The sequence below is a fragment of the Dermacentor silvarum genome, chromosome 5, assembly GCF_013339745.2.
Source record: "Dermacentor silvarum isolate Dsil-2018 chromosome 5, BIME_Dsil_1.4, whole genome shotgun sequence".
NCBI lineage: Eukaryota > Metazoa > Arthropoda > Arachnida > Ixodida > Ixodidae > Dermacentor > Dermacentor silvarum.
In genome coordinates, this window is record NC_051158.1 from 33,492,952 (window position 1) to 33,508,387 (window position 15,436).

At 47.8% G+C, this 15,436-nt stretch overlaps 1 long non-coding RNA gene across 1 annotated transcript; it reads left to right on the top strand.

Annotated features, from left to right (window-relative positions):
• Positions 1–4,506: 4,506 nt before the first annotated feature.
• LOC125945332 (uncharacterized) lies at positions 4,507–14,595 on the top strand. The gene is made up of 3 exons (XR_007466821.1): positions 4,507–4,601; positions 7,763–7,900; positions 14,419–14,595. It is a non-coding gene; the product is annotated as an uncharacterized LOC125945332 (long non-coding RNA).
• The last annotated feature ends 841 nt before the right edge of the window (positions 14,596–15,436 follow it).

The following is a 15,436-nucleotide window of genomic DNA, read 5'->3' on the forward strand; positions in this document are numbered from 1 at the left end:
AAAAAAAGTGCATTCTTTTTTTTTGTCAGAATTACAGATGACTGTTTCCGCAGAGGCTCACAATTCCTTTAGCAAATTGCCAAGGATAACTTTATGCGTGTTTTCTACCGTCGTGCTTTGACTTCTTGTTGATCTCTTATCTTCGTAATGGGATCGCTGACAGCACGGCAACACCGGCGAGTTTTGGCTTGAGCGTTCTAATGTTCTCCTATCTCACGTGTAGCATAGCATTGCCTAGACTTGCAGTCAGACAGCTGTGGCCTCAGATATGTGCGTTCGGCGGCAACTAGGAGGTTAAGAGTATCAAACCGTGCCGCATATTTCGGAGGGATGAAGCGGCGGGCTATATCATTGCTTCTTACATTTTATCATTGCCAGGATGATCTTCAGGTTAAAATGTCCATTTCTGACGCTTCAGGCAATGGCGTAGCCAAGGGGGCGGAACAATGAACCCGTGCCCCCCCCCCCCCCCTTTAACTGAAGTTTCTGTGAGCTACGGGGCCTGACTACACCGGCCCCCTTGTTCCCCACCTTCACAGAGAATAAAATTATGGCTATGCCACCGGCTGCGGGCCAAGGTTTAATTCACGGCGCAGGCTGGATTTTCCATACAAATGATTCTTTGTCTCATACCGGGCACTTTGCTGTAGTTACGTAAATTGTTAGGGGCCTTTTGAATAAGAGATCAGGTGACTCACGTTGGGATTGAACCCCGGTCATTCTAGTCCACTGACTGTTACAAACGGACCAACAAACTGGGGCGCTATAACGTAAAATGATTCCAAACTGTTTTGATTCCAATTTCAGCAATCAGCCTCCACGATTGGTCAAAACATTTTCGGGCCACTCCCAGCTTTGCCTGTCTGTCACGCGACGTCACGAAAATCCGCGATAGCTCCCCATCTGATATAACGTGTACACACTGATTATGCATGATTAAACCGCACAAAAGAAAAATAAGCATTCCTGATTCGACGCCTTTTCACCATTAGCCCTCTGCTATTGGTCCGATGTTTTCTGGCTACGCCCACTTTGCCTGTCTGTCACGCGACCTTACAAAACCGCGAAAACTCACCACGTCAAAGTGACGTGTAGGCGAAAAAAATGCATTAATATGCCAAACAAAACTTAAAATTTTCTGAATAGCCACAGAGTGCCCCGTTCCGAAAGGAATAGAAGATGGCTGCCCGCCGATCACACAGGCCCTCGCTACTCGCACCTGCCGGTGAGCATGTATTTATTTGCGCATGATAAACCTTTTTGCGTGGCAGTAAAACGTTATCGAGCCCTTTCGTCATGCATACGACATCACTCTGCCAACTCTTCCTTGCTGAGGATCCGTAATTTAGCGGCATTCTTATCCTTCCGTTGCACGCCGCCGCGATTTTCGACCAGCCATCATAAGCTAAGTAAGGCGAAGCGGACCAATCGGAGAAGCCGGCACCATTCTCTTCATGCGGTTATCTATTTTCACTGTGCTGGCTCGACCCCATCGAAGCCCTCTCCACTAGAGCGTGCTCCTCGCCTTTTGTCAGCCAAATAGATAAGAAAAAGCGCTTAGTGTAGACAATGTTATTGCTTTTGAAAGCGAACAATGTTGACCTCCTATAAACGAGGAGAGTGCTTGATTGGGTTGCTCAGACAACGCTGCGGGTCACCGCCCGATGATTGCGTCGGTGGTTACGTAAATTTGACATCAGGAGTTTGGAATCAAAACAGTTTGGAATCATTTTACGTTATAGCGTCCCTGATACGTTAAGTCAATTTCTTGGCGCGTAACTACTATCCGAAGCAAAAAGCAGGTGTCGTCGCACAGACAGGTATTCCCTGTAGAAGAATGAGGAAGTGGATACGCCACTGTCACTCGTCACTTCCCAATAGCACCGCAACAATTTCACGGATGCTTCACTATTTCGCAGCTGTGGCGGTTGTCGCACGAGTTCCCGCGGTACTGCGTGGCCGTGTACGACGTCGAGCGGGACGACTTCGAGGACATCTGTCCGAGGAAGAGCGTGCCCCTGCTGCGGGTCGTCAGGAAGCTGGTCACGGCCACACCGCAGTCCAGGGTCGAGTGACCACGCCATCACCGCTCAGGCCCAGGCGCTCCTCTGTGCGCGTAGAGGAGTCAGGCGTAGGGACCTGAGAGACGCATCGGCTGGTGTGGTGGCGTGGAGGATAGTGGTGGCGGGGGCCGCAGTCCGAATTTACCACGAAGAAGTAGCAAAAAAAAAAAGGCGTTCTTTGTTTCGACGTTGACGGGGGCCTCGTGCTTGAGGGAAGTGCGCACTTAACAGCGATAATAAAGGAACTTAGCACATACACCGTACTACTAATTTACTGCCGTGCTGACACCGGCTGCGTGTTTCTGTAGGCGTTTTCTGAGAGTAGTTCGCTAAAGGGTCAATGGACGTCGGGCAGTAGCGGGTTCAGATGGCCATCTTTCTCGGAGAGTTTGAACACCTTGACGACTCGTCTGTGGTGTGGTTCCAAGCCAAACAATAACTAAAATACTGGTTTAAACTGTTCATTCTACTGCTGCTTTAAAGGGTTTTGCGTGGTTGTGTAATATGTATGTCGCCAGGATTACGATGAACCGACTTGTATTGTGATCTGTACTTACCCTACAGTGTACAGTGTTCCGACTGCGCTCGGCTGTGTTTTGTAAAGACAAACGACAAATGATACCGGAACATCAGTAATACAACATATATTGTTGAAGCGCATAATTTCTTTTTTTTGTATTACGCAAAAATAAATGAAATAAAGACACGTTGTCGAACGAACACTGCAACACTCGAAGCCAGATGTGCTTTGTAAAGAGAGCCGATCCTGTAGGCATTGCAATCAAAGGTGTGGGCTAACGGATACCGCTGATGCTACCACATTGCTGTGGATCGATCGCAGCAGTGTATCTAGCTCATTTGCTGCTTTCGGCTTCTTGGCGTTCGGCTTCCTTCAGGGGATATGCGCTTGGGAAAGGAGCTTGCGCCCTAAATTCCGTCGAAACCCTCGCGAGCGCACACGAGGGTATCCTACCTCGCCAGGCCGGAAAATGAATAGGGGTCTTTAAGTAATACTCGAAGCTCATATTTGGTGGAAAAGCAAATAGGAAAAAAATCACCAGCCCTTCCCCTGTCGAGAAAATGGTGGTAAGCGAAGTTTGTCGTGTGTGTATTTCTGTTTCTCTCTCTCTTTCTTTCTTTCTCTCTCTTTATTTCTTTCCTTCTCTCTTTCTCTCTTTCCCCTTTCTCTCTTTCTTTTTTGTCCCTGGATATGTGCCATTGAGCTGGGACCCTTTCTGCACTATCGCCAGGATCGGCCCACTTTTCAGCGTGACACCACCACCACCACCACCACCATTACCAGCGCCGACAATTGTGAGCCTATAAAGCTTCGCTTAAAAAGACGACACGAAAGCGGCTGCGGGCTCAGCAGGAGAGGGCCGGCGGAGCAATCCAACTTTGCACGTCACACGGAGGCAGAGCGGATACCATGCGTATCTGCATGACGCGCTACGGTATGCCATCGCCCACAATATTGAGCCGCTATAGCCGGCTCATCCTCTTACGCTTTCACTCGCACACACACCGTACGGCGCGCGGCGACGTTTTTGTCGCCGTTGGACTTTATACGGAACCTCACGGCGACGGCGATGACAACGGCGACGGCAGGAATGCGCTTGGAGTGTCCATATAATTGCCATGGCAAGGATGATAACATTAAAGACATCGTGTGAAGAAGCACTCGGCACACTCCGACTGTCGCCTGAAAACTCAGAGGGGGCGTAACTCGAGAACTACAACATTCTAAAATGCTCTGCCACTAACAAATCTACTCACCAAGAATGATGGAGTCCAAGAACGACTGCTTTTGGGGGTGTAGCAGCTGGTCGCTTATTTATTTCTTTTTTCTCTGGGAATTTACTCTGTGTCTACGCGCTTTGATGAAAGGCGTTCCAACTGGTGTATGGAAACACCGTTATTGGAAAGCTGACAAGAACGGCATTGGATTGAATCTATAGGCGGCGTCATTATTGTAAAACTGCCATGTACGGCGTTATATTCAATAGACTAGGCAACGTGGTCATGGTAAAACCTCTTTCCGAGACCACCTGCAGAGAGTTAACAGATGGGAAACGCCGGCGCATCACTGCTTCGCACTTCCCCAGGTTTCACGTTAGTGGAGCTGCATTAGCACTGGATTTGAACTACACAAGCGCAGAATTTGAACACAATTGCAGGTACATTGAGCGCAGGATTTGAACTATCAAGCGCAGGATTTTCTTCTTTCTTTTTCTTTTTTTTTGTCGTTTCTTTTTTTTTCCCTGTTGTGACACTTGGTGCGCTCGCGTCAAGCTCACGCAGCGCATCGTCGTTGTCACCTTCCCTTTCTATACCAGCCATCCCGCGCACTGTCTAGCAGTAGTCTTGCGCACTTTTCGCATGAGACGCAGTCATCATCATCATCTGCCGCTGCGCGTTGCCGCGTGTCGTGAGCACAGAGACCTGGCGCGAGGCGCGAACGACGAGGTCAAACCGCATCAAGAACGTTGAGAGAGTGTGCGCTCAGAACGTCTCGCCGCCAAGCACCGACAATTCTTCGTGAGTACTCACTTATTACGTACTGAATTAGCTTTATGTTCGGCTATATTCATGCTCATCTGCAGAATGCCTTGTTCTCCCGCCCACTGCGCACTTTATTTTATCGGCTGCTGGAACAGAGTAGGCCTAGCTTCATCTCGAGCGCACAGAACTGCTCGCTGCCAAGCACCGACGATTCTTCGTGCTGCGCTTACTTCTTAGGCACCGGCTTAACATTATGTTCGTTTAGTCATGCTCATATGCAGAATGCCTTGTTCTTCCGCAGCCCCTGAGCCTTATTTTATTGACTACCCCCGGGGTCAGCCCGCCAGCCAGTGTGGTTGCTCAAGAGAGTAGGCCTAGCTTCATCTCGAAAAGTGTGCCGCTTGCAGTGATGTGTGTGACGACTGGTACTTTCTCATACCGACGCCGATATCGTAGCCATGCCTCCCGCTTGAATAAACTCCTCTCTCGTCGTCCATTGTTCACGGCCGGCTGATGCTATTGATGACGCGGGCGGAGCATCGGCTCTGATCACTTAATATACGAAGCTCGAAAAGCGTGAAAAGAAATACCACCTGAAAAGGCATCACTACAGGGTCGGAGCCATAACTTAACGCGTAAGCATTTGACCAAAAAAAAGTGCTGTTCTTAGGCTATATCTGTAGGCACTTTGCGATGCTTTCCACAGATATCATCCGCCCACCACCCAGGCACCGGCGTCCGCCAGGAGATAGCGTTTCCTCACCGGTTTCTCCACAATCCGGGACGCCGGAGACGTTCGTTGCCTGATGCTTTTTCGTGGGCGTTCCGCTTTCAAGGAGAAATCTGCGAGGAAACAACGTCGCCTGACCGCTGTCGCGACGTGGAAATCGGGAAGACGCCAGTCGTATTTGCGTTGCAGCCCGAGCATTCTAGCTATGAAGGGCTTTTAGCTACTGGGCAAAGCTTAGCGTGTAAACAAGCATCTCGTGGCGTTCTTGGCGTTTGCAAGGTTGTTTAATTATTTTCTTCGCATCCCTAGCAGGCTGATCACGGCGGCGACTGTGTGAAATCTTGTGTGATTATGTCGCAGCGTCTTTTGGACGCTACAGGGTGCCTATATATAGACTTTGTTGTCCTTTTGACTTATGCTTATGCATTTTGCATTATGCTAGACAAAATGCGTGAGCAAGTATTTCCTTTAGGCTATCATATTCTGTAGATTTTCAGATGAGTACTTTGGAGAAAAAAAAGTTGGTTTCGCCCGAAAGGCGAAGCATCAATTGCGAATTAGTAGAGCTATTCGAAGTAGGGATAGTAGTTTTATCAGCTGTATAAACTTCGACATGCAGCAGCACCACCAACGCGCAGAACTGTTGTCGACGCCGTCGCCGTTTTGCCCGCGTTCGCACCGAACGCGCGCGGCGTTGGTGACTGTTAGGGCCTCTGGGGGTGGCTCGGAGGTTTTCGACGAGATCAGAACGGGAAGCTCGTCGAGCAGCGTCGGAAGTCTTTACCACCTTTTCGCCTCGCAACGTTTTTATAAATACGCATTTGGTGCCGCAGCTAAACTCCCATACCCCCATGGCCTTTCGCGCGACGGAAGTAGTCGCGTTTGTGCTCTCTCTCTCTCTCTCTCTCTCTCTCTCTCTCTATATATATATATATATATATATATATATATATATATATATATATATATATATATATATATATATATGGTGATTCCAAAGGAGGAACGAGACGCTTAATTCTGCAGCTCTTCAGGGAGCACGGCGCAGAACGCGCGTTTGTTCTCCGCCGTGCGTTCGCTCCCCGTGAAAGCGCGCGTACCTCGCGCCCTTTCAGTCGCACATGCAGCGACCGGCGCGCGGCGACGATTTCATCGCCATTGACGTCATACGGAACCTCACGGCGACGGCGACGCCGACGGTGACGCCGACGACAGAAATCCTCTTTTAATGTCCCTATAATTGCTATCGCAATAAAAAACGCGCCCCGCACAATTATGCGTAAGTGCCAAATGACCCATTGAGCGAAATGCAGCTCCACTAACCTGAAACCTGGGGAGGTGCGAAGCATGCAGTAACACACCGCTAAAGGGCTCCTATACTACCTTAAGCAATGGCTCATAACCCGTAAACACGGCCTCCCCATTACGACGACAGAAGAGAAGTGAACTTCTACGCTGGAATGATGAGCGGCAACGCAGCCAGCTGTGGAAGACGACGACGACGAACGCGGGAGCAGTGGCACGAGCGCGTGCCGAGCGCGAGCGCGAGCACGAGCCGCTTGCTTACCGTGACTACGACGATGACTACGACGACGACTACGACGATTACGACAGGGGACGCCGACAACCCAGGCACCTAAGGTGCTTCGCACCTAAAAACAACAGCCATTTGTTGGCAAAAGTGTGTTGTCCCAGGCTGTCTCTGAAATTGTAGTCCCCATAACAGTATCTATATATACTGTGTCCCACGTAACTTGAGCCAAACTTTAATATTATGCAAATACCACGTAGCTGGACAGAATCAAGGTAACGTTGTTTGCCGTAGATACCCGCATCATTTTTTCGCATTCCGACTAATTACGTAATTAGTCTTGATTAACCAGCTTCTCAAATATTATTAGATGAAAAGTGTCAATGATAAAATTGTAGAGAAACATGATAAACTTCCGACACAACTTTCTGTTGATCAATACTCGCTACGTGAAATTGCTTTTCCGAGCGTGAAAGAAGCCCGCGAATACACGCTACGTGCCTCGAGGGGCGATTCGTGCTCATTAGGTGCATCCTCTGCTCAGTTCGGACCCGGAAGTACAACTCTGGGCCGTCCAGCTGGCTGAAGACGCCGCCAGGGCTTCTGGCCGCCGTTTAGGCGGGGGCCTAGTCCCCGAACCGCTGGACCCAATAAAGTTATTTCTCTCTCTCTCTCTCTTCTGCAGCACTTCGCACATTGCTTAAAAAACTTCATTGGTTATCTTCTCTCGTTTTTGTTTCTTCCTAGGATTTTTCTAGGAGCGCATTGCAACAACTCTCGTTTACCATGCTTTATGTGCGAACCGAAGCACCTTTACCGCAGGGTCTATCTAAGAAACTTGAGATCACACCGGGTCCTCGCACCAATGTGAGTCACCTTGGGTGGGCAAACACCGTACTAAAACAAATGGGCGTGTTTTCAACTCTTTTTTCGCAGACCGCCACCTTTCGTTCAAAGCCAGGAGTGAATCCTCTCCCGGCATCATGGAAACAGCTAGGCGAGTGGTTGGACCCTTGGTGGTGTTTCTCTATCTCGGACATCTCCTGGCGACGATACCGTCCATCGACACTTCCAGTGAGTCATGTGGTCTACCAGTTCGGGCTTGCCTGGTAAAAAAAAAAAAAAAAACCTGTGGAGCGTCTACAGACAAAACGCGTTCAAAATTCCAAGACTTCCTTTCGTCCGTTTGTGGATTTTGGACTTCAGAATGGTTTCGCTGCAGCCACTATACAAGTGTTGCTCGGTGAAAAAAGTGTTAGGGCTTATGTCAGCACGACATGTATAGATGTTCTAAAGACGTCAGTGCAAAAATATATGCACGTGCTTTCTCTAGACCGTGTGTGTGTTTGTAAGTTGGGGTAAAGAATGAGCATCGGTGCAATAAATATATGTGCGTAGTCTATGTAGACCATGAAGTTTGACGTAGGGGTAAAGAATGAGCATGCGGCTTATGTGAAGATGCCACTGGGCGGATGAATGCAATGTGATAAGGCCAGCTGCATTGCTAGCGTCTTTATGTAGCCTAAGATGCAAATCTGTCATATTTTGGCAGAATATTCCATCTCTCCAATGCTAAGTTTATTTCAAAAGCAATACAAAATAAGTATCAGTGTGCTCATACAATGTTTTGCGTGGCTATATCGAATGAATGAAATAACGGGATTCATGCGTTCATGAATTTATCTCTGAAGTTGTTCCTACCATTGAATTCATTTAGTCAAATATAAGAAGACGAAGCGCAAGGATCTAATGAGGATGCTTCAACAATCTCGGGCGATCTTCCAGCATTGATGTAAAAGCTAGCTTTAACATACTTCGTCGTTACTTCTGCGCATCGGGCACATGGAGCTGACGTCACAGGGAAGACGGGAGAGCGTGAACTAGCAAATTAATTTTGGAATCACCGTAAAAATTGCAGAAAGCGTGAAGAAAATCAGGTTGCTTTATGAACATTGCGCGTATAAGCTTCTTGGATGAGCATTGCAATTAGCAGCACATGTTACCTGTGATCCCGAAATAGAGTTTGTGCGATCACGCTTTGTCCGCGGTCTTATCCGCTGTGTTGTCCGTTAGCGTGGTACATACTGCGAAGTATATATGTACCACGTAGCCGAGTAATTTTGCGTTGGTATGAACCATCATTGCTCACGTTTTGAACAAATTATTAGCTAAAAGAATCCTGGTTTCAATTTCAGTGTTCCAATCCGTAGAATTAGCCATTCGAATGAGGACGTCATCTCACAGATAAGGGCGCATAGATAGTACAGCTACTGCTGACAAATGGGGTTGCCTATATAGTTCCAAACATTTCTCGTTTCATGGAGATTTGCCTCCTTTGCGGTGTCGCTTTCATACTAACGTGTTTAACTCTTGCCAAACATTCATTGAGATAGACTACGAACGGTCTATAGACGCTTTTCGGAGAAACTTATACGCTTCTTACGCAGCTATGACCATCTGCGACTGTCTATAAGTTGTCTGCAGACAGACAGTTAGTCTATGCCCCACAAGACACCTGCGATGATGGGGTTCAATTGATGATGGGCTGACCTAATAAAAGACACGTAGAACGTGGAAATATTTTTTACGGGAACCATAGGACTAATTCGAATGATATTTTCGCGGTGGAGAAAAAAAGGATCCTAGTAACTCTAGGAAGAAAAGTTGGTACCAGACCTTGCACTGTTCACAAAAATTGCTGAAATTCATTGTTTACAAACCTGTAACAGAGTGCACAAACCTGTAACTTTGCACCAAAAAAGCATACCTCAGTTATTCAAACTGCATTTGTTATATCATCTCGAGCGAACAAAAGTGATATGTGAATTTACTGTTTATGTGAAAGTGTTATAAAGTTTACGGCGGTTTTGCCACACCACTCGCTCACCATGAGCATCTCCTGGCAGGCTTCAATTTTACTCACAAATGAGCGGTATATTTAAAAGCTGTGCATAATACATCGATATTGTTTACTATATCGTTAGGTACAGTTTAAAGACTTATGACATGTTGTTTCATTGCGCAGCAATCGCCGTAAAGCTGATACTTGAGTTTCGTGATATTTTACAGTTAGGAAAATTAGAATATTCGTGTCCCAATTTACACTCATAATCCATAATACCAACTACGCCACCGCGCACGATAATTTTAGCGGGGTACCTAGCTCCGCAAAGATTCTTCTGAGGTATGGACGCCTGCGCATCGGGGGTTGCAGCTGGCAATGCTGTAGTTTGTGGTCGTCCACTCAGGCCATAAATCATTCACGTTTAAGCCTTGCATTATTTGAACGACCACCGTTTATGTAATGTGTCACAGTGCACGTTTCGTGGGGTAATACGTTGCGAAAACATACATTTTCTCATCACATCTACCATGCAACACAATAAAAAGTTCCTCAAGGGATCAGAGTACTGGTTAAGGAACGTCAATATGTCACCACACCTGCTTTATTTACCATGTACTACGCTTTCATCCATAGCTGCATTTCGTACAGCATGTTATAGGTTAATACTTAACCCTACTCACTCCTTACCACGAGAATGCCTGCACAGCCAAGCTATTCGAATTCTAACATCCCGTCCACCCCTAGCGAACACCTCCGGCTACTTCAGGAACTTCAAATATTCCTGGTACATCGTTTGTTTAGACGCAAACTTCGAACAATGCTTTAGAGAACACGTAAACACAACTTTCCATTTCATGCGTTCAAAACAGCTATTGTAATTATAACCTAACCAGAGTCGCGTCGAAAAACTTTCGTTTACCATCCTGATAAGTATTAAGCAATCGCCATTCCTATGCATTGCCTAAATAAAACGTTTTTTCCCTGTGTACTAACGCTCCAAACATTTTGCAATCGGAATGATATCGCTAGTCCTTGATGTGCTCAGTATTATCGCCTTACTCTTGGTTATTGGCATAGCCTTGAAGCAATGGTTAGCCGGTGTAAACGATCACCAAGGAAAGGTGTGAAAGCATGTACGCTCGTCGGTATTTCTTTCGCTAGCATTTTCTATGTATTTTTATTGTAACATTCTATACAGGGTGTCCCAGATAAGTTTAGCGAAGGTTGCAAAATATGCCGACGCATTAGAGCAAGATTCGACCAAAAGCATGTTGGTGGGTATTGCAGGCAGCAACGCGTACTATATTTCGCATTCCGCCTAAATGCAATAGAGCGGAATCACTAACGAACATTGGAATTATATAGATCAGACTTTTCGATAAAGATTTGGAATGGTCTGCGTAATCTGGAACAGCAGGGTCCCATCGCACTCTTGTTCTACGGGGTAGTGTAGCCAACCGTACACGTCCTTGGTTAACCTCCATACCTTTCCCTCTTCGTTTCTCTCTCTCTTGTGCCACGTAGCCCTTCCTCTGCATAGACACAGATATATGTATTTTTATACGTGGAATGAATAAACAACTACGCAAAATGAGTGACAAGGCGTGCGTTGCAGGGAAGCGGTTCGTAAGAAGATGGTGGTGTCCGTCATGAAATTCTGTTGCTCTCGCAGAACGAACAGCAAGGTGGTGGTGATGGTGGTAAAAAGCATTTATTGAGTGTAAAGAGAGGTGTGGCCCCCCCTGTGGGGCCCTGCATACTGGGTGGGATCCCTAGTCCGGGACCCCATAAGTCGAAGCCGCCAGCCTAGCTCTCTGGACCAAGGCCTTTTGGGCCTGGAGGTCTGAGCAACCAAGCAGGGCTACCTCCCAGTCCTCTCGGGTAGGGTTGGGGTTTGGGGTAAGGGCTGGATTACTTTGGCAGGCCCAGACCATGTGGAAGGTGTCTGACACCTCCCCACAGTAGTCCCACGTGCCGGTGACCATTGGGTCAAAATGTTTAAGGATTGCTGGGCAGAGCATCGTGTTTGTAAAAAGCCGATAAAGAATGCGTTCGTTGGCCTTTCCCAGGCCCTTGGCGGGCGCTGGGTACATGCGATGTTTATCCTTGTAATATTCTGAAATATTCTGAAATCTCCTTAAATCGAAGCAATAGTTCTTCCTCTAGGTCATTGGGGTTGTTAGGAGGTACCCGGGAAATGAGTGCTCGGGCAGCTGCATCAGCAGCCTCATTCCGCCTTACGCCCTGGTGACCTGGTGTCCATACGATATGTTTAGGGGAGGGATCTGTGTCCCTTATACAGGTTCGCGGTATTTTCTCAGCAAGGGGGGTGACCCAGCCTGCCTCATAACTTCGGCATGCGCTTCGCGAGTCGGTTATGATATGTTTAGATTGAGAGTCGGATGCTGATAATGCAATGGCTACCTCATCTGCCTGTGTTGTTCCCGGTGCTCTAAAAGAGAGTCCGTCTATCTGCCTTTGTTCGTGGACCACCGCTGCCGTATACCACCTTCGCGGATTTGGGCTGGCGATGTCCACGTAATAGACTCCGTGTTTCTGGCTATAGTATCTAAGGCTTGTGCCCTAGCTTGTCGGCGTCCATTATGGTCCACTTTGTCCATTTTCGTGGGAAGTGGGTGAACTATGGTGGCGCGTCGCCATAGTTCAGGTATCCTTACCCGCTCCTGTATGTGTACGTCGTGTTGGATGTGTAGTTGGGCCAAAAGGTTTCGCCCGGATCGTGTTTGTGCTAATCTTGTGTATTGGTTTGTAAGATGAGCCTCCTTGAGCTCCCTGTAGGTGTTTACCACTCCTAAGGCGAGGAGGCGCCCGTTGGATGTGGAAACCGAGAGGTCAAGAGCTCGCTTGATCATTTTGCGTTTGATGACCTCTATTTTCTCCTCCTCGTGTTTGCGCAAATAGAGGTAGGGTACCGAGTAGAGGATTGTACTGGGGACAAAAGCATGTGCTAGCCGCACAGAATCCTTGCTTCTGATCCCTCCTCGCTTATTAGATACCCTGCGGACCATCCGGCCCACCTGATCTCCAATCTTGAGTAATTGTCTAATGTTGTATCCACTTTCAGTTGATTGTGGATGAAAAGGCCAAGTATTCTTATCTCTCTTGCCTCGGGGATAGGTCCACTCGGCAAAGAGATAGTTATGTTCGTGGTGTCTTTAGGAGGTGCCCTAATATGGACAAATTCTGATTTGGTCGGTGTACATTGAAGACCACAGCGGCCCGCATAGGATTCTGCCATGTGGGTCGCTGTTTGCAGGCTTTCTTCAATGTATCCTAGGTTGTCCTGAGTAGCCCACAGAGTGATGGCGTCGGCATACAACGCGTGTTGGACGCCTTGAACCTCACTCAGGCGGGCAGGGAGGTGCATCATGGCGATATTGAAGAGAAGGGGGGACACCACTGCGCCTTGTGGTGTCCCTCTTGTACCCATTTGGTAAGGTCCGTATTCATCATTCTGTATGCGGATCAGAGCTGTTCTGTCCAATGGGAAGTCTTTGATATAATTGAAAGTGTTCTTGCCGCAGTGCGTTTCGCTGAGGTGTTCAAGTGCTTAACGTTGTCAAAAGCCCCTTTAAGGTCCAGGGCCAGGACGACTCTGTCGTTGTGGGGCATTGCAACTGGCTTTATTACCTCACTGTGCAGTTGTAAAGGAATGTCTTGGGCGGACTTTTGTGGCCGGAAACCAAACATGGTATCGGCAAACGTATTCTTGTTCTCCAAATATTCGGAGAGCCGATTTCGCACCATCGTCTCCATGAGTTTCCCCACGCAGGATGTGAGCGAGATCGGTCTCAAATTGTCTGTGTTGATGGATTTGCCAGCCTTCGGGATGAAGGTGACAAGAGCCGTTTTCCAATCTACTGGTAAGGGGGTTTCCCCTTTCCAAATAGCATTAATGTATTCTAGGAGGTGAATATACGCCGGATCCGGGAGGTTAGCCAAGAGCTTGACTGTGATCCTATCTCTTCCCGGCGCCGTACCTCGTCTCATTTTGGCAAGATCCGCTTTGAGATCATGGAGCTGGAAATGTTGATCCAGTTCTGGATTATCCTTGCCTGCATAGGAATATTCCGGTCCCCGCGGGTCTTGTTGACTGAGATACTTATCTCTAAGTGTCTCTGCTAGTTGTGTTGTAGTGCCTTGGAAGTTGTGTAGGGCTCTTTGGAGGTGTCGTTGTGTCTCCCCCCTGGTCTGCGTTGGATCTATCAGACTTCTGAAGAGCCTCCACGTGTTCTTGTTGGACATTGTGATGCTGCTGCATTGCATCTGTCTACCCAATAAGTGGGAAGCGTACTTTGCCGCCTGTTGGGTGACCTCTTGTATTCTTTTTCGGAGCGTTCGGTTGTGTTTTTGTCGCTTCCATCGTTTAGTGAGGCCCCTGCGAGCTTCCCATAGGTGTAATAGGTGGTTATCTACTGCAGGGTTTTCCACAGTGATCTGAATCAATTTCTCATGTTTCCTGAGTGTGGTTGTTAGAGTGTTTGCCCAAGCCGCCAAAGTCCTGAGTGAGTAGGTTGGCAGGGAAATGGGATTGGCGGAAGGCCTGCCAGTCTAGCAGTCGGGCCTTGGTAAGGGGTCGATTTTAGGGGCCTGGCGTTGATTAATGTATTGATAATGCAGTGATCACTGCCAAGTGTGTCTCCCATGTTATTCCACTGTACATGTTGGGTAACAGCAAGAGGGATACTTCAATGGTGCCAATTATTTTTTGCTCTCTCGTGCCCAGACTGCAGTGACACAAAGGCGATGGTGTATACCAAGTTCCAGCCTCCTCTGTCCATCAGCGGGCGGAAACGGAGGGACGCCAGCGGTCTAGAGGCGGCTGCGATGATGTTGCACCGAGGTGTCGGAACCATGCTGACGTCAACAGAGATACCCCAACGTACACGTGATGAATCTTGATAGCAATAAATAGATCGTGGAAACTAAAATTGCGCGAAGAAAGGAATGAAGAAACGCGAACAAAGCTATATACGAGGCGTCGTTGTTCTGTTCTTCCCTGCCTTCGTATTCTTCGCTCCAGAAACAGGTGTTTTGCACCAAAACCCACAGACGAGGACGTGGAAAAACGAGACAGGCACACAATTACGACGCGCGTTTCTATGTCGTACCCACAAGTGCGTAATCCAATATTTGCTCAATCTTTAGCGATGTTTAGACATAGAAGGTTGCGCCAAAAGTTGCATGCACGGAAAACAAACCTACTATCTAATTTACGAACAATTGCGGTACTTCTTATCACATGATATTGTAGTGGGAACGCAGTTTAGTGTTGACGCGGAAATCTGCAAACACCCTCTGGGCGAGTAACGATAAGGATATAAAACGGTTCAAGGAGAGACCGAAGGTGGTGAAAAAGAAAGGGAACCCACATCCCTATTCCTAAGCTAGGGTGGTTTGGAACAACATGCAGGGGTGGCCAATGAGGAAGAGCTCTCGCAAGATCAAAAAGTTCTGGGTATTCAATCCCGATGAGGGTCACTCGTAACATCTCATTAACACCGGGATAACGATTGCCGTATATCACGTGACGTTCCCTATTTCACTGTGTGCATCAGTGTCTTCAGCTTCTTTTGCGCAAGTCTCGCATTCAAGACGCATTTCAGACCTGCCACTGCCTTTCCGAGAAGACGAATGGCCCGTTGGCCGTCACAATAAGGGCCCGTATTAATTAACAGAAGTTCCTTTATGCGAGACCGTTTCTTCATTGGTCGGCGTTTCCACAATGGTTACTCAAAACACAA